Source organism: Pleurodeles waltl, chromosome 7 (assembly GCF_031143425.1).
Source record: "Pleurodeles waltl isolate 20211129_DDA chromosome 7, aPleWal1.hap1.20221129, whole genome shotgun sequence".
Classification (NCBI taxonomy): domain Eukaryota; kingdom Metazoa; phylum Chordata; class Amphibia; order Caudata; family Salamandridae; genus Pleurodeles; species Pleurodeles waltl.
Genome location: NC_090446.1, coordinates 570,273,223 through 570,292,889, shown reverse-complemented (window position 1 = coordinate 570,292,889; position 19,667 = coordinate 570,273,223). Strand labels below are relative to the sequence as shown.

The window sequence follows — 19,667 nt, the reverse complement described above, 5'->3', positions numbered from 1 at the left end:
CCAGCAGCCACATCGCCTTCACTCATAGCACCGTACTCCACTGGACTGACCACCACTGCGTCCATTTCTCCTTCCTGAAACCCACCACCCACAACATCCTACCCCCTACCGCACGTGGAACAAGATCTCCAAAGAACAACTGATCTCCAACCTCACACAAGCTCCACCTCCCAGTACCAACGACCCCAACACCGCCGCCCTCAACCTCACACGATGGCTAGAAACATGCGCAGACTCCCTCACCCCATTCAAAATAACCAACAACACCTGCAACATCAAGACCGCTCCCTGGTTCACCACAGAACTTCAGTCTTCCAAACGAGAATGCCGAACAATTGAGAAAGCCTGGCGCCAAGAACCCTCAGTGAGCAACTTCTCAAAACAGCCATGTGCAAACATCACTAACTCATCCGGATCACCAAACGATCCTTGTACAAAGAACGAATAGACAACAACACACACAACAGCAAGGAACTTTTTGCCATCATCAAAGAATTCACCAAACCCAAATCCTGCACCATCGACCCTCCACACTCCCGAGACCTCTGCAACTCCCTCTCCAACTACTTCCACCGCAAGATCGCAGATATACACGACAGCTTCACATCGTCATCACCCACCATCACCACCTCTGACACAACCAACACCACAGCACCCTGCCGCACCAACCTAATGAACACCTGGACCTCCACCAACAACGAAGAAATCAGCAAAACCACGAGCTCCATCCATTCGGGCTCCCAAACAGACCCTTGCCCCCACCACATCTTCAACAAGGCCAGCCAAATCATCGCTGCCCATCTCCAGGCCATCATCAACAGTTCCTTCAAGACCGCAACCTTCCCAGATATTTGGAAATACGCCGAAGTCAACGCTCTTCTAAAAAAAAACAAAGTAGACCCTGAAGACCTCACAAACTACCAACCCATCTCTCTAATCCCCTTCCCCGCAAAGGTCATAGAGAAGATAGTAAACATACAACTGTCTCAATTCCTAGAAGACAACAACATACCCGACGTCACCCTCATCGCCTGTACAGACATCAGGACCAGATTGGACAAGGGTGAAACCCTCATCCTCCTAGACCTCTCCACAGCTTTTGACACCATATGCAACCAATCCCTCTGCACACGCCTCTTCGACGCCGGAATTCGCCACAAAGCCCTGGACTGGTTCACCTCCTTCCTCTCCGAAAGAACCCAAAGAGTTTGTCTCCCTCCTTTCCGGTCTACAGCCACCAAGACCATCTGTGGGGACCCCCAAGGATCCTCCCTCAGCCCCACCCTTTTCAATATCTACATGGGTCCTCTCACCAACATCATCCGCCCCCACGGCCTCAACATAATTTCATACGCTAACGACACCCAGCTCATCATCTCCCTCACGAGGAACCCATCTACCGCCAAGGAAAACCTACATGTCGGACTCCTCGCCATCGCTAACTGGATGACAGCAAGCCACCTCAAATTGAACTCAGAAAAAAACGAGATCATCATCTTCGGTCCCAACAAGACAGCATGGAACAACTCCTGGTGGCCCACTACCCTTGGACCACCCCCAACACCCACCACTCACACACGCAATCTCGGCATCATACTGGACTCATCTCTAACCATGACTCAGCAAATCAACGCCATATGATTCTCCTGCTTCAACACCCTTCGCATGCTACGCTAGACTTTCAAATGGATTCCTTTAGAAACAAGAAGAACGGTCACCCACGCCCTCATAAGCAGCAGACTGGACTACTGCAACGCCCTCTACGCAGGGACCACAGCCAAGCTTCAGACAAAACTCCAGTGAATCCAGAACACAGCCGCACGTCTCATCCTCAACCTCCCTCGCCACAAACACATCTCCGCCCACCTCAGATCCCTACACTGACTGCCCATCAACAAAAGGATCATTTTCACAATCCTTTTCCACGCTCACAAAGCCCTCCACGACACCGGACCGGCCTACCTCAACGAATGAATCAACGTCTACAAACCAACTCGACAGCTCTGGTCCGCCGACCTCGCCCTCGCTACAGTCCCCCGCATCCAACGCACCACCTCCGGTGGCAGATCCTTCTCCCACCTCACCGCCAAAACCTAGAACCCCCTCCCCACCAACCTACGCAAGACCCAGGACCGACCTCCTAACCTTCAGAAAGCACTTCAAAACATGGCTTTTCGAGCAGTACTACCCCAGCGCCTTGAGACCCTAGTGGGTGAGTATTGTATTGTATTGTAATAGTATTTATATAGCGCTTACTACCCCTGACGATGTGTCAAAGCGATTTTCAGTGAGTAGCATGCTACTCTGGAACCCAACAAGAATTAGTAATGGATTAGTATCAGGAGATATAAGTAGAGTTTTAATATTATTATGAGTTAGTTTGAGCCGCGGATATGAGAGTTTGTTAGTTAGATTGACTGGAGTAATGGAGGGGTGGAGGAGGAAAGAAATCCAGAAGTGTTAATTGGGAGTATATCCCTCATTTACTCAACCCAAAGGCTTGGGATGTGTAAAGGGGGATGGAGGAGGGAAGAGTGTGGAAGGGTTAGGGAGAGCATACTAGCAGGGTGAGATAAATGAGAGAGAATTTAGTAGGGTTGTGTGGGAGGTCATGGTAGTAGAGTGAGGTTTGGTGCGTTAGATGTGGAAGCGGAGGGAAGAGCTTAGGCAGAGTTATTTAGGAGATGAAAGTAGTAGAAAGGATTTGGGATGTGTCAGAGTGGGAACAGAGGATAGTTTGATAGAGACATGACATATGATGATGGCCAGATAAGTGTGATAAGATGAGAGCAGGGATTCATAGATATCTAGTATAACAACCCACCCAGGAGCCATGCAATGACCCACAAACATGCCAAGCACAGAAACAACATATACACATATTATATATATATATACACATATTATATATATATATATATATATATATATATATATATATACACATACATATATACATACACACACACACACACACACACACACGAATACACACACATATATGTACATACACTACATTATTAGAATCATGGGTAAATATATTAAGGTGTAAGTACCTAGGGTACCCACTACAAACCAGGCCAACCTCCTACAATAGTACCTTCCGTTCAGTTCACAAAAGGCTACCAAGAACACAGTTTTAGACAGAGGTTTAGTGATCTTAGTTTAGAGTTCATGGGGTGCTTAAATATCAACTCCTGGCAACTGATTTCAAAATTACAGCACATGGTGTGGGGTAGCAAATTTAGACATGCATACAGTTTACAGGACGGATGTGTAGAAGTGGGCAGATAATATTGGCAGTTCTCACATTTACAAGAGGCTCAGGAGACTGGAAAGCCTGATCAAATACCTCATACTAGATTATCAGTATTCCCCTTAGAATTTTTATGTGGCTACCCATTCAAATTGTCAGCTTCAGCTTCTGGTAAGACTTGTGTAGACCAGAGTGACCTCAATCAGTTTAGTGCAAACATTTGCCCTAGTCATTTATTCATATATATTGCAGTTTTCTAGCATGCAGACAAGACTTAAATTGGGGGGCGTGGGTCAAATAGCTTTACACAGAACGTAATTACAAGTGAGAACCAACACATTAAAACGTTGGACTATTTTTTTTATAAGGCCATTTCCATGGCTCTATATAGACTTATCACAGGTGAGTGCGATACAGAAGTAACTGATATTTTGATCCTCTTTAGAACGTTTTGAAGAAATTCTTTTGGCACGCACTCAGGCAAGGGTTGTCAAAGTGTTCTTTTCATTTGGAAGGCTGTAGCTCAGTAAGGAGGATACAATATGTTCAGTTTACCCAAGGCTAACATATAGGCTCATAATGCACTGGGAGATAAATTTAGTCACACTGGCTGGTGTGAAAATGTAAGAGGTGGAACGAGCCAGCCCATTTAAACTTCTATGAGCTGGTCAGATAACCTCTGTTACTGTTGGACCCTTATGTACAGTTATCACCATGAATTGGAGAAACTGGTAACACCTAAGCATCCATAGTAGTGCGCTTAAGAAATTTGTTTGATTGATTGATTGATAGATTTACTTTTAATTAGGATTTAAATACCTCAGTACTTCAGTTCTTCACCTTTGGTCCCCTGTTCGTAAATCTGACTTGAGCACTGCTCATTATCAGGCCCTGCTTTCTGCAGCCTGAAGATAATAATGTAGAATAAGCACAGCCTTCCCTGAATTTTAAAAAGAAAATGTGATCTTGTGCTTATTTTAAAATGAACAAAGATGTTAGCTACTCTGAAGGCGTCTGTGAGCTACTGGTACTTTGTAACTGACTGGTTGAAGACACTTGCTAGAGTCATACCCTAAAGATAAACTGCAATTGAACGTGTGATGCTGCAACTGTTTGCTTTCAACTTATGCTTCATTTAAGTTATTTGTACTGTTCTTTTTTAAAAATAAAGGGTTTTTGTTCAAATAAGAGGGTCTGGTTTAAATGTGGCTAATATGTTTTGATTACCTTGAGCTAAGATCAATAGCAAAATTAAAGCCCTAAAGGAAATGCAGGGCGAATGCATCATCATCACATCAACAACTTTCACAGTGTGCAGGCTCCAAAGTTCATAGCACAGTAACACAGTTTAGCTTAACTTCTAGTTTTACTTTTTCTGGAGATTGATTGCGTTTTCCTTACATAAGGAGCCTCTGGCATGTGTGCTACAGAACAGTCCATGGCACGTGAGCTACCACACGCAACCCTAGGGTGCACTATGTCACAAGCACATGGCAGGTGCCTTACATGTTTCTGATGTTGCTCCCAAGGATAGTACTTGACTCTGCTGAGATTGGGTAAAACGTGGTGGCAGCTGACGGATAGTCAGTAAACAGGCTAGTTATATACACTCCAGATCAGGATAGTGGACTACTATCCATCCATGGTAAATCTAGGCAATCTGTCTTGACTAGAATCCCTTATGGCCACTGGAAATATTCTCACGTACACAAAAGTACAATGTACCTATACTGTGAACTGTTTTCTCCCTTACATTCAGGAACAATTTGGTAGCACTTACAGAAGCTGCTATATCTAGTAGTAACAAAACATGGGACAAAAGGGCAAGCAACAAAACGCGGACAGGAGCAAGCAACAAACAAGCTACAAAAAGAGGGGACAAGCAACAAACTTCAGGGGGCAAGCAACAAATAACATGTAATGGGAGCAAACAACAAAACTCTGGATAGGGTGACAAGCAACAAACAACTCAAGGTAGGTCGGCAAGCAAGGAACAACACAGGATGGGGGGCAAGCAACAAATAATGGGGACAAGCAAAACACAACAGGGACAAACAAAAAACAACAGGGCCAAGCAAAAAAAAAAAAAAAAAAAAAACAGGGATGGGGGAAGCAACGCAGGACGCGGGCAAGCAACAAACAGTGCAGGCCAGGGCAAACAACAAACAATGCAGGGCGGGTGGCAAGCAACAACCATCGCAGGACGGGTGGCAAGCAACAAACAATTCGGGACTGGTTGGCAAGCAACAAAGAACTCTGGCCCGGGCGGCAAGCAACAACCCATGATGGACATTGGCAAGTGACAAACAAAGTCGGGCAGGGACAGGCAAAAAATAACAAGGGATGGGGGCAAGCAAAAAACAGTGCAGAATGGAAAGGGAGGAAACAAACAGCGTGGGACAGTGGAAGGCAACAGACAACGCAGGAAGGCAAGCAAAAGTACGGAGCACAATGGATCAAGCAACACCATAGATGGAAGGTGGGGCAAGCAACAACATGGAGGGGAACAAAAGCACATGGGTATGAGACAGCAATATGGGGAGGGGATAGAATCACAAAGGAGGCAGTGGAAGGCCAAAAATTCCTAGGCCATTGTAATGACATTACGCTTGTTTGACCACTGACTTTGTGTTTCACCACTGTGCATATTAGTTGTTCAATGTTCACCAGTAGCACATTACATTTTGTATTCAGTTTAGCTGCCTATTGGCTTTAACGTGGCATTACACATTACATTCTGTATTCAGTTTAGCTGCCTATTGGCTTTAACGTGGCGTTAGACATTGCAGTTGAGACACTGCAGATGAGCTGTGTTTTTCCATATGGTAAACCAAGCTTGTGCTTTTCTCTTACCGAACACTAGCATGATAAGGAAGCGCATATTTTGTGTTTTTTTCTAGTGCAGCCTTGGGAAAGACAGCCTTGAAAACTTGGCCAACTTTCAACGTTTGTTTTCTTCCAACTCTGACCTACAGTAGCCAGCATGTTTTGACTATTAGAGGGAAGGGCCTTTTAGCAGGCTTTTTCATTATTCAATCTATAAAAGGTGTCCCTGGGCAGCAGTGAGGGGAATTTTCCAAGACTTCAGTCAGGAGTGGACGTCAGCTGCCCGACCTGTCCCGTAAGGGTGGAAAATCTCTTTCTCGCAGTTGAACAGGAGTCATCAACTTGCCGGCATGAGAAAGATGACGAGCAGTGATAGGCCCTACGGTGATGAATTTGGACTTTTATTCTTTGCTTTGGCAGTTTTGCTATAATATAATCACATACATTTGCTGTGTACATTGCAATTGCGAATCACTTTGATATATTTTCCTTTCATTGCTGTGACTATCTTTAAACGTGTGCCTCCAACCTACTAATCTCCTCTCTCGGGAACCTCATGGTGAAGTAATAAGAAATGTTTTCTTTAAACTAAGAAGTGCATTCCAGAGATTGTTTTCAGCTCGGTCATTAGTGAAAGCAAAACAGCCATGCGCCAGGGGATGGTCAAACACACAAAGAGGAAGTGAAACTGACAGGCAATGACCAAAGCAAAACAAAGAAATAAGAGTGACAGTAAAGCCAACAAACAGTAAACAGTGGGTGGACTCTAAGCCCGCTGTAAGCTAACAAAATATCTTACAAGCAAGTGTGCATGCACTGTCTCAAACAAGACCTAAAAAGTTCTTATGAGCAGGTGAGCTAATTAAGGTTCAGTCTAAAGGCTTTTGGTCCCACCAGACTGAAGAAACATCACTGCTGGCAAGGATCACTGCCCATGTCACCTCTCCAACTCCCCAATGCATGTTAGAAAGAAAATAAATAAATAAAAAAATAAAGGAGGAAAAATTAAACTGAATTCTGTGCCATATAGGGTGCACAAATATTCATAACAAACTGTTGCGCGGTCTCTTTGTTTTGTCAATTTTTTTTTTTTTACTTTGAGATGCTGGGCACCTCTTCCCTGCACTGTGGGGAACAATACTCATGCACTTTTAATCCATGCTGTTTGATAAATTGACCTATGTGCATTTTCCAAAAATGTATTAACTTTTTTTCGGGCTCACCTTTTGAGACTGAATCCTACTTAGCTTATACAACTTTATGTGACAAGGGTCTTATATGGTGTTTGATTGATTTATCATGTGAATTGCACATGTTGTAAGCGAGGATTATAGGACGCCTGTGCTAATTTATTGTGTCAATGACCTCTATGCACAAGCAATGCTCTTTGGTGTAATATCAACAACAAGAAGAAAGATCTACTGTTGTTATAGAAGACTCAAATCCAGACTACCGACTCAGCTATATTGTGCCATGTTGAGCAAATCACTTAAAGGTGCATACTTTCCCTTCACTGCAAAATTTGGGAGCACCTAAAAGTGATTTAGTTCAGAACAGTGAATGTGTTTGCCTGTAACTAAATATACTTGCTAACATATGGTTTAATAGGCCATATTGTTGCTCTATATACTGACTGACACTAGCGACCTTTTACAGTGCACATAATGGCAGCCGGTAATTTGAGGTTGGTGAGGTGGGCACACACACATTCACACTCATCCACACGCACACTCACTCACACCTGTCCATTCATCAGCGCACACACATAGACCCACGATTCACAAGCACATACACACACCCATTCACAGCACAGGCACATACACTCATACATGCACTCACTCAAACATAAAAAAAGTACTTGCTGAGTGACAGCAGGTCCAAGAGGGGAAGCAGAAGGCACTGGAAGGAGCAGGATGCCTCCAAAGGGAAGGGAAAATAGGGTTATCCTGCCTCCTCCTCTCATTGTCTGACATTGTCATGGGTCAGCCAATGAGAGAACCTTCCCTATCACCTCAGAGAGTGGGATGGAGTCAGTGAGAGTTGCTGACCCCACTCCACTCTGTGATGGGGCATAATAATAGTCACTCAGCCCTGGACTGTTCAGAGCTTAAAACTGAAGTACGTAGGTCTGAGGCTATCAGTGATGCTGCCCCTCGTCATGAAAAGTGAGGCTCTCAAAGGTCTGTACCGGGCTGATGTGGTCACACCTTCAGGGATATGAAGTCTCCAAAAGCTTGGCGCAAGCTGACAGGCAACTGTGCATTTAGCGTATGTACAGTGCCTTACCTGACCATGAAGAGTGAGCATAGGTCAGCCAGACACACTCATTATGCTGTGCAAAAGGTAGAGATCCTCCGCCTTTAATGACAGGCTGCCTATGCGTGCACACCACAATGAACTGTCTACTGAAATTTTGTGGAGCTGGTTTTAAACATTCTATAAGTTTAGAAGTCATTTATTTTAATAAATGCCACTATGTTCAGTAAATTAATTGAATGTGCTAAACTAAAACTGCAATTGTTTAAAAATTGCTTAAAAATACCATCTCGTCTTTTAAAGCGTTATCATAATTTTAAGAGCCATCCGTTACAATATTTGACAATTCTTTGCTTTCGCTTTTACGGTCATGATGAACCTCTGGCTCCACTTTCTATCTGCCAATTTGCTGACTTGCCCACCTCTAATTATTCTATTTAAAATAGTGTCACTCAGACAGTCATACATCAGTAGGGCGGCCAACCATTTCATTTCCAGGAGATTGTGCCACATTTGAGTAGTCTGTCCCATTGTTTGCAGTGAAGTTTTCTCAGGATCCTAGTGTCCTAAATTTTGATGCTTCCAGGACAAGCAAGATCAAAGCTTATCAGGAGCATCTGAGCTACTTAGTGGGATGCCAGAAACCTGGCAGGGTGTAGCGTTCTGTTCTTTCAGCTCTACAACAGCTGTTAACTAGGGGCAGTCTGCAGCAAGCATGTTTACTGAAAGAGAAAAGCTACACCACATGAGAGTTACTGCACTACCCAGCTTCAAGAACACATTCACATTAAGAGATGCTAACAAGGAAAATAGATACTTATAGTTAAACATCCCCGAATGTATGAATGAAAACCATACTGAGGACCTGTCCTCCAAATATGTCCTTCGTGTTTATTTCTTCTGTTCAGCTGGATTCTAACTGCACACATATTGTCTAATTAGGGTATAGAGAAAGTATGATTTGCCCTAGATCAAACATTTTGGTAAAGCGGGAGACTCAAGATGGCAATGCAGTACATCTTCCTAAAAAGGAACTGACTTTACCCTCAAATTACTTCGGATGAATTTTAGTGACCAGAGCTTGCAATTGGTGTTGGCAAGTCCCCCTAGCCCACCCAACCACAACAAAGTAATATAAAGTTCCATTTGCCTGGTAAACACATAGTTTTCATAGTGTTTCAGAATAGTTCTAAACACTCCCATGCTAAGCAAAACATAAGAGCAGGACATTAAGTTCAAATAGTGGTTGTTCCACATGCACCATAAACAACAAAAGACACTTGTTATATTACCACTGTTTAACAAATAGTAATAGAAAGTCAATGTCTGGAGACAAAAAAACACATCCCATATATTTTCGGAAAAATAAGATATACAAATATTAACTTAAAACATGTATTCCAATGTCCTGTAATTAAATAATGATATCAAAGTCCTATTCAATTCATATTGATGAAGATTATCGTATATGTTGTTCCAATCTATTTGATGACCAAATATCAATGTCCCAAGCTGTTCAGTCCATACTCAACGGTGTTTTCCATATAAGTCTTTCGATTTCATCCTCACAGCCAACACGTGTTTCGTCCGGGGATTAACCCGATGACTTTGTCAGGGCTGCAAATGTGTATCAGAGGTATTCATATTTAGTCAATCTGACTCAATCATCAAGGTTTCAAGATAATGTACAGGTCCACCACCAGTTCACCAAAGGGTGGGATAGATGATCATGAAATATTGAGAGTCACATGCTTTTTCAAACATGTCAGTACCACGTGTCTACTCATAAGATAATAACTACCCATAATTCTGTGCGTCATTAAGTACTGAAAAGTCGTGATATTGGAACACACGTGTGAAAAAATAAAAAATAAAAATAAGAAAAACTTTAAAAAAATATAACTGCTATAAGAATTCTTAGTCCATGTACAGTAAAGTCACCTTCTGAATCATCAAAAAATCTCAAAGCAAAATAGTCCTCCTATATGCCCCGATATTAAAGGACCAAATCCAAAGTTATACAAATGTATTAAAGTTACCGTATTTTTGCAGTATTTCAACTGCTGGGAAAGAAATTTCTCGTTGTTGCTAGACCCAAATGTATTTTGCTTGATAAGCGCTCTTAATCTAGTGTTAATTGCATCTGTCGAATAAGTAAAACAATATGAACTAAGTAGCAGTACCCATAGATCGCGTAACACAGTTCACACTAACCTTCTGAAATCAAATATCTACCTATCTCAAAACACTCAAGATACAATTAAACGATTGTGTATCTAACCCACATAGTCACTTCCAATGCGAATGGTCAGTTTGCATTATGCCAAAATGGTTACCTATTTTTGTTCACCATATTCTGTGCCAATACAGCACTCGCTACGCTGACTTACCCGATAATAGAAACAGTTAAGTGATCAATTAAAGATGTGGCGTCCCGAACGAGAGTACGCGTAGGACTGTTTCGGCTGCCTTTCCGCCTTAGTCAGGACGTCCAGGTATCACCATAGAAGATGGACTGTGAGTTTGTCCGGACCACAAGTAAATATCGCACTATTCACAATTCAATTAGCCACAAAAATAGAAAAGAGACTAATTCATGGCGGCCATCTTAGGAGGGAAAATTACGCGATTCCATTATAGGGCAATAACCCACTTAAGAGAATAATCAAATTGTACACGGCACATAACCAGAAAAAGTATCACCAAATCATAATGATTATAAAAAAAAGAAATAACAAAAAGGGAGAGACCCCCAATGCAAGTTAGTATTAGGTGGTAATATTGATGTCACTAGATTAGTAGTGTGTAGTGAATATCATGAATCAAAGAATTTGAAATACATATCATCATTATACAAAAAAAGGAATAAGTTATTATTTATAACATAAACAAAATTATCAATAATAATTATACCCAGATTGCAAAAACAATGACTAGAACACCATAATCATCATATACAACAAACATTTCGCTTAACTTCAGTACAAAGCTATAGAAAATGAGCACCTCGCCCAAATGACTTCATGTACTAATTACTTACATTAAACAAGTACATGTGAACATACAAAGTAAGTTTACCATATCCACCTAAATTAAATGATACATATTAAGTCATTGGAAACAACTACTTGTCAACATCTTTATGGATTAACTCCAGCCTGTCCAGTAAATATATCAAATGTTGAATAATTAGCAATAACTATAACAACCTAGACCATGCAACATCTAATAATATACGCTGCTAATCCTAGTCACCTAAAAATATTCAAGTTCCCTGTCTGTATTAAGACCTACTTCTACCGCTCTCAAGCGTAATACCCATAATGCCTCTTTTCTTCTTAAAGCCAACTCTATATTATCCCCCCCCCCTGGGATCCATCCCTATATGTTCGATACCAAAAAATTCAAAAGATTTGCGAGGTCCTTGCAACTCACATGACATCATGTGTGCTATCAGTGGATATCTGTAATCCTCATGTGCAAGTGCCCTCGCAAGTTCTCCAATCCTTATTCTAAGTAGACGAATTGTGCTAACAACATAGTAACATTTAAATTTGCAGGAGACAATATATATCACAAAAGAGGTTCCACAATCAATCTTTGATCTAATCTTGAAAGTCTTGTCCGAATTATCCGTGAATTCTGTGCTTTTTACGACTGGCCCATTTACATAGTCCACAGTGTCCACAATTGCAAAAACCTATTGTATGGGCAGAAAGCCAATCCTCCTTGTTGTATTTTATAAGATAACTGGGGCTCAGAATACTTTTAAGGGATTTACCTCTCCGATACATGATTTCAGGTTTAGTACCAATGATGCCTCTCAAAGAGACATCCTGTAACAAAATGTGCCAATATTTATGAACAAACTTTCGCAAAAGTTTTGAATTCTCTATATAATCCATTACCAATTTTACTTTATCTTGCTCACTCAGAGTAGTGCGTTTCTTGGATTTTAGTGTGTCCTCCCTGTTGATATACTTTATTCTCCGTTTTGCCTTTTTAATAATGTGCCTTTGGTATCCCCGTTGTTCAAACTGCTGACACATATCCTCAATACAAGTTTCAAACTGGTCATCTTTACTACAATTACGTCTCGCCCGAATCATTTCACCATAAGGTATTGCAGAAATTTGATGATGTGGGTGGGCACTTGTAGCATGTAAAATAGAATTACATGCAGTGGATTTTCTGTATAACCTACTATGAATTCGATTATTTTCTATGAATAATTGTATATCCAAGAAATCAATGCAATTGTTACTATATTGATAAGTACACTTCACATTCATATCAGTCAAGTTAAGAAATTTGCAAAAACCAGTTAGCTGCTCCACACTCCCTGTCCAGATCATGAGGCAGTCGTCAATATAACGACCCCAGTACAGTATGTCCGTGTGCCATCTGGCGGCGTCTGGGCCCCAGACCCACCTCTCCTCAAACCAACCCATAAATATGTTGGCGTAAGAAGGGGAAAATCTTGAGCCCATCGCCACACCTTGCTTCTGTCGATACCAGTCCCTTCCAAAAAGAAAGAAGTTGTTATTGAGAATTAATTCTATCATATCTATTATCATTCTTGTATGTTCCCATAAGGTTACCGATTTCCTATTAAGAAATGATTCAACGGCTTTCAGGCCCAAGTCATGTCTTATACATGTATATAGAGAAACAACATCCAAAGTAACCAACAACATATTAGTGTCTCATTCAAAATCACTCAATATACTTAGAATATGTGTAGTGTTTTTAATGTATGATGGAAGGTTGCTAACCATGGGTTGAAGGAACACCGACATTCTGATATTTTTTCAGTAGGCCCAGAGATTCCCGAAATAATGGGTCTCCCTGGTGGGAATGGTAATTCCTTGTGTATTTTTGATAGGGTGTATAGACATGGATACCTGGGACGATCCACCAAGAGATATTGATATTCATCTTTATGGAGTAATTGTTGCTCATACCAATTTTTCAATTTTCTCTGGATTATGTTAATTAGGCCCGGAATCGGGTTGTACGTAAGTTTTCATAGCACCGTACATCTTGTAACTGAATGGAAATTTATTTTTCATAATCACACTTATTCATTACCACCACATTTCCCCCCTTATCTGCTTGCCTGATCATTATTTGATCATTGTGCCGAAGTTCTCTGCTTAATAAAAAAAACACATCCCATATATTTCCGGAAAAAATATGATATACAAATATTAACATAAAATGCAAATGAACTTAAAACATGTATTCCAATGTCCTGTAATTAAATAATGATACATGATATGTTAATATTTGTATATCATATTTTTCCGGAAATATATGGAAATGTGTTTTTTTGTCTCCAGACACTGACTTTCTATTACTATTTGTTAAACGGTGGTAATATAATGAGTGCCTTTTGTTGTTTATGGTTTTGAGTTGTGCGTTTTCGCACACAGTTAGGGCTCAGGGGTGGGGCCCTTCAAGGGTGCACCGTTGTTGATATGGTCTTCACTTGATATTTACTTCATTGCCTCGAGCGCTAATTTTCTCCCATTAGGTCACACCCGCATTAAGTCAGAATTGTTCCACATGCAATTTGGTAAAACGAGGAGGCCGGTATTAAACCCATATCTCTTTGTTCCCCAGTTTAGAACTAGCTCACTAGATCTCTACCACAATGAGTGAGATTCTGATGGCAAGGCCAACATCCTTCCCAGGGAATTGTCGCTGTCATGTGGGCCCTACCCAGATTTATAATACAGAGCATATTTCTAGAATATTTAGGTAAAGTGTAAAACTAGAATTCGATGTCAAGTGTCCTAGTTCTATCGCTAAAACCTACCTACTGAACCACATGTAATGGCAGTGACTGCTCCATACCAGTCCACCTTGTTAGGGGTCCTGTCAATATGCTTTTTATAGTGCCCACTACTGAGCCTACTTCTAATTTCCCCCAATAGTTTCACATATTGTGGAAAAGACAGAAGTAGATTTTGCGAGTCCTGTATCATTGAGTCTGAGGTATTAGGTGGTTACTGAGCAGGATCTGTAGTGGGTACTGTTGTTCACCATTAATGTTTCATTGAAGACTATTTCTTTCTATTTGCATTACAAATACTCAATTCGTAAACTTGTCTCATGAAAGGCAGCAACAGTGAGCAGTTAGATATTACTGAAGGCGGTGGTAAAGGGGTTGGAACTCAAATGCAATATGACAAAGTAATGGCTTTCAATATGCTCAATATCTGGCTAAATTATATATTTCAAAAGGGTGTTGTACCATTTAATGTATCTACAGCACATTATCTGTATCACATCATGCTTGTGCATTCTTAGAATGTTAGCAATGCTCTTCTGTTCCATTTAGAATATTGTAAAGTCATTATTGCCTTGGATGAGAACCTGTATGCAACCAGGATTTTTAATGCTACCTACCCCTTGTGGGCTTGTGCACGTTCCTAATTAAACTTTCGTGATCCTTCCTTATAGCATAATTTATGGTTTTATCAACTAAGGCCTCTCACAAAAATTTGGCCATGAACTCCAGTATTGCAGAAGATACAGATGGAAAAGGACAACAAGATCTACAGAGAGGACCTGAGCTATAAGCTGCCATGGTGTCAAGAGATATTTCAAAATGGCTGCCCCCGCCATTGATTAAAGTGCTTACCTTTAATTTGCATAGTGATGTTATTCCAATGACTCTGGGTGTGCCAGGCAGGAACCGCAAGTGCCCTGGCTATCCTGAGGTGCCACATGCATCTAAGAAAAGTATACTTATGTTGCGGGCATGTGACGTGAGAGGAAGGTGAATGAAGGTGCAGTGTAACCCCATAATGCCCATAGTCATAGCGTAGTTCAAACTCTGTAAGATGTGAACATGGATTTCAGCTTTGGGCAATACATATATAAACTAAACTATTTAAAGTACATTTAGTGACAAGCTTATTGTGACGACAACTAAGAGTTTGGAATGCTAAGCCTATTCAACGAGTGACGGTAACACCAGTGGCACACATATTTTAATATTTCCCTCTTTTTCATTTCATTTCTATTTCTTTTTTGATTTGTCAACTATAAAAGAATAAAAAAGAAGACAGATTCGCAATAGCAACAGACATAGTCGGCATTAGGATTATTATTATTTTTTTTAAACCGTTTTATTAGCATTTTGTATAAACACATTATCATGCTCCCTTGGGGGACCGAGACAGCAAAAGCATTGATACAGCAGGACACAACCACAGAAGCTTAAAATGATGTTTCGTATAAATTGAGGGTAGTGTTACTATCCCGTTCAGGTCTATCAATCCAGACTTTCAACAATACCATTTACATACAAATGTCCCTGCCTTCTCAGTAATGCATATGTTATAAATCATAATGGGCTTTCCAGGGGACCATACTGTAGTGAATTTTCTTGAACAACCACGAGCCTGATAAGTTGCTCTCTCTGCCGTCATGTAGAGATCAATCCCTGCTCGCCATTCCGTCAATGTGGGGGGCTCAGGGAGCAGTATTAGGATTATTATTCTATTCCTGAGACTGACATGGCTAGGACACAGAGTTTCAACCAACCAAATTTTTTGCAACAAAATCCTGGCACGCCTAGTCTCAAATGGAAACACAAGCACCATGAATCTGAGAAGAATTTAATATCCATTATTGGCAAAGCATTTGTATCTGACAGTAAAAAAGCTTTATTATTTGGGCATGTAGTACAGGAGATTTTTGACAATCTTTTGGCAGTCAACTGGGGAATACAAAACAACTTTGAGAACTCTGGCAGCATCTTGTGAATTTGGAGACTAAGCTGACACATTTGTGATCAATTTGTATTCAATTGTGCCTCAAAAAGATCTTGGACGGACTTTTGTCATGTTGTAATCCTACCTTAACTGAAGTGTTGAGCCTAGCTAATGAGATTGAAAAAGCAGGTGTCATTAAAGGCATTAGGAGGGGAGGATTCTTTTGCAGCACCTTCAATATGTCTGTGTCCTGTGTGGCACAAACATAAAAAAAGCAATGGCAAGAAAAATGTACGTGCAACAAGTGATGATCTATGCTGCACTTAATAAATAATTCGAATTATTCTGCAATTGGAAAAGGGTGTAGCAGGTGAGAGGTGGGAAAGATGGACTCTTTCAGAGCTTTTGTGGGAGTGGACGATGTACTACATCTGTAAATTTTAACTCAGTTAAAGATTTTGAACAAATTTTAATTTACAATTTGGTACTTACTGTTGGAGCTAAATGTGTGAACAAGGCAGTTAATGGGCTTAAGGGACCACTAGACAGGGTCCTAATTGTTAGTGTAGGCACAATTGTTATGATAGATTTGAGCTCACTGATAACGATTATATCAGATTCTACTGATGTTAACTCCAAAGCTGTAGGTGGGTTTGATATATCTATGCCTGGTTATTTTGCAGATATGTCTTGAATTAATGAGTCAATCTATTACTGCAAAAAGACGGTGTCGCAGAAAAGAGTAGGAGTATTGTAGAACTGCAAGATTAGGGGGTGGGGGGTTGATCATCATACTGAGGCCAGGTACCGACTATCCCCGACACTTAGGAAAATGCCTTTTCCCATTTTAGTAATTATGGTGAACAATGTGGAAATAAGTATATTCTGGAGAAACACAAGGAAGTATCTGCAGCTCGTATTGTGTGTAACTGCCTTGGAGCAGAAAATTAAGCTTAAAGTGAGCTGTACAGTCATTCAAAAGGTTCGGCCAGTACCTTTAAGTGTGAAGGGGTCCTTAAAAACCTCCTTGATACCATATGTGAAGAAGGGATAGCTAAACTCCAAAACAACAGGCAAGCTCTGTCTTTGTGTGGATTTGCACTCTCTTAATAAGGACATAGTTGTGGATTGGCATCCTCTCCCAAAAATCCATGAAGAGCTGTCAGCTGTGGATGTTGCAAGTGATTTCTCTATTGGGGACTTAAAATCACATTACCAATCAGGCTAAATTAGTCAAAGAGTCTTGTTACTTAACCGCTTCACCACCCATGGGGTGCACAGAGATCTTAGATTACCTTTTAGGCTGGCTCAGTGGCCAGCACTTTCCAAAAGCTTATGGATATATTGTTTAGGGGCATGCTAGGAACTAATTGAAACTTTTCAGGATGATCTACTAATTGATGCTAAAAATCTTGACCATATGTTGTTAGACAAAGTTTTGCAATTCTTGAATGATGAAGGAATGACTATTAGTACTGATAAATATAAATTTAAGAAACGAGAGTTAGGATATTTGGGTCATACCATAAGGGAAAATGGCATAAGACCCAAGACAGATGGCTTTGATGTCACTAAAATGGCAGATAAACCACATGATAAAGATGCCCTTTGATCTTCATAGGCTTTGGAGAATACTCTGCAAGGTTTGTTCAAGACTACCTCCATTATGTTGAATCTCTGAGAAAGTTACAGAGGAAGGGAGAGCATTTCATTTGGGGAACGGAGCAAGATCAAGCTGTTGATGCTGTTCAGCGTATTATTGCAAATAGTCTTGCACTCAAAATGTTTGATGTCACAGTTCAGGATAGTTTGATAGGTTTGTTGCTTAATCAGTTATTTGGTAAACAAACGTTCAGTGCTTTGGTTTCTCATATGCTCAGAGGCTCACGAGCTAATTACAGTACGATTGAGAAAGAAGCATGTGTGTGGATCGTGGAAGGGCTTAAACGTTATATTTAGGTCAAACATGTTGAGTTATTAATTGATCACAAGCTATATATATATATATATATATATATAAAAATAATGGAAGGGCTTAAAGGATATTTGCTTGTTTGTAGAGCCGGATGCACTTAGAGAAAAACGAAATAAAAATGCTCCGATTGGACACCCAGGATAACAACGACCAAGAAACTCCTCAGATGTCACTTTTGGCTGCCATCCATGGATGTTAATGGGGATGCCCATGTTAATGAATGTAATTAAAGTTTACTTTCCAATAAATGTTGGAAATTGACTAAAGAACCCATGGGTTTACGAAGTTTTCCTAGTACGTGTAGTAGCTTTAAAAATTTTTTTTTAAAAATTGCAAATAAGTATCAGGTGAAAATTATTTTAGAAAATAAATGGCTTTAATGATGCAGTCATACCCAATGAATTAATCATGCTGCACCCAAAACAAATTTACTAGCTTGTTGTGAAATTCATTCTGTGAAGTAGTTATGCCACATTTTTGTGTGATACATAAGAACAATTGGTTCTGTTGGATGGAAGGTTTTTGTTGTGCTACTAGTTACTGTAACATTACATACGGAAAAATAAACAAGGAATAATAACACATAGGTCTAAAATATATCATGAATCACATATTTCATGAAATTGAAGTCGGAATGGTCAATTTCAACAAACAAAAGGCTTCATACGTGGAAAGTGCAAAAAGTGCTTGTGCAATGCATCCATAAAAGTAAATTGTGCATATAAACAGATGACACTCGCATAGGAGCAGCATTTCACTCAGAAGGAACACACTACATTGAATCAAGTAATAAGGGTCAGGAAGAGATGAAGTTCTATATTTTACAATAAATCTTAGGGTACTCCCTTGTATAAGCAAGCGAGATTGATTTTTACCCACTGGATACCATTGGAATATTTTGTCTAAACAGGTTTAGACATAGTTAGCCTTCTGCCCCAGGTTCCTGCATTCCAGTCCCGAGGAAGACCCTTTTAGATGTATGGGAACAACAAGCTGCATTAGAGTGTCGAAACGTTGACAATACTACAGTTCACCTGTGCTGAATCTCCTATGGAGAGCTGAATTTGGTCCACCAAAGAGAGACTAGACATTTGCACGGACTGAACAGGCCTTTCATGGAACCCTTTTGATTTTTCATCCGTTTATATGTACAGTTTACTTTAATTAATGCACTGCACAAGCACTTTTTTCCACTTTGCACAAATGGAGCTCCTCGTTTATTGAAATGGACCACTCAGACTGCAATTTCATGAAATATATGTGATTCATTATATATTTCAGACATAAGTGTTATTATTCTTTACTTTTCTGTGGTAATATTAGAGTCACTTATAGCACAGCAATGTTGCTTCCATCCAACAGAAGTACTTGTGTTTATGTACTATATGATGCCCAGATTCTGAAGAACACAGGGAAACCCCATTGTTTCTGGTGTCTGCTCATCTTGCTCCTGCTTTTTCCCCCTCCCAAATAGTGTCCTGCTGCAAACTATCTATCCTCGTGTTTCTGTGGAGCACCAAGGGAATGACGTAAAAAATTAAAAGATGACCAACTGTGTTAGAGAGAGTGTATGGTGGGGGTGTGGCCTAGATGGCGGGTGCAAGTTTGTGAGCTTCCGTCCACAGTG

At 40.5% G+C, this 19,667-nt stretch overlaps 1 protein-coding gene and 1 non-coding gene across 2 annotated transcripts in view; both read right to left on the bottom strand.

The window, feature by feature from the left end:
- Nucleotides 1-19,667, bottom strand: part of PELO (pelota mRNA surveillance and ribosome rescue factor) — a 193,922-nt gene that overhangs the window by 155,534 nt on the left and 18,721 nt on the right. The window lies entirely within an intron of this gene.
- LOC138247536 (small Cajal body-specific RNA 24) lies at nucleotides 3,876-4,005 on the bottom strand. The gene has a single exon (XR_011194565.1). It is a non-coding gene; the product is annotated as a small Cajal body-specific RNA 24 (non-coding RNA).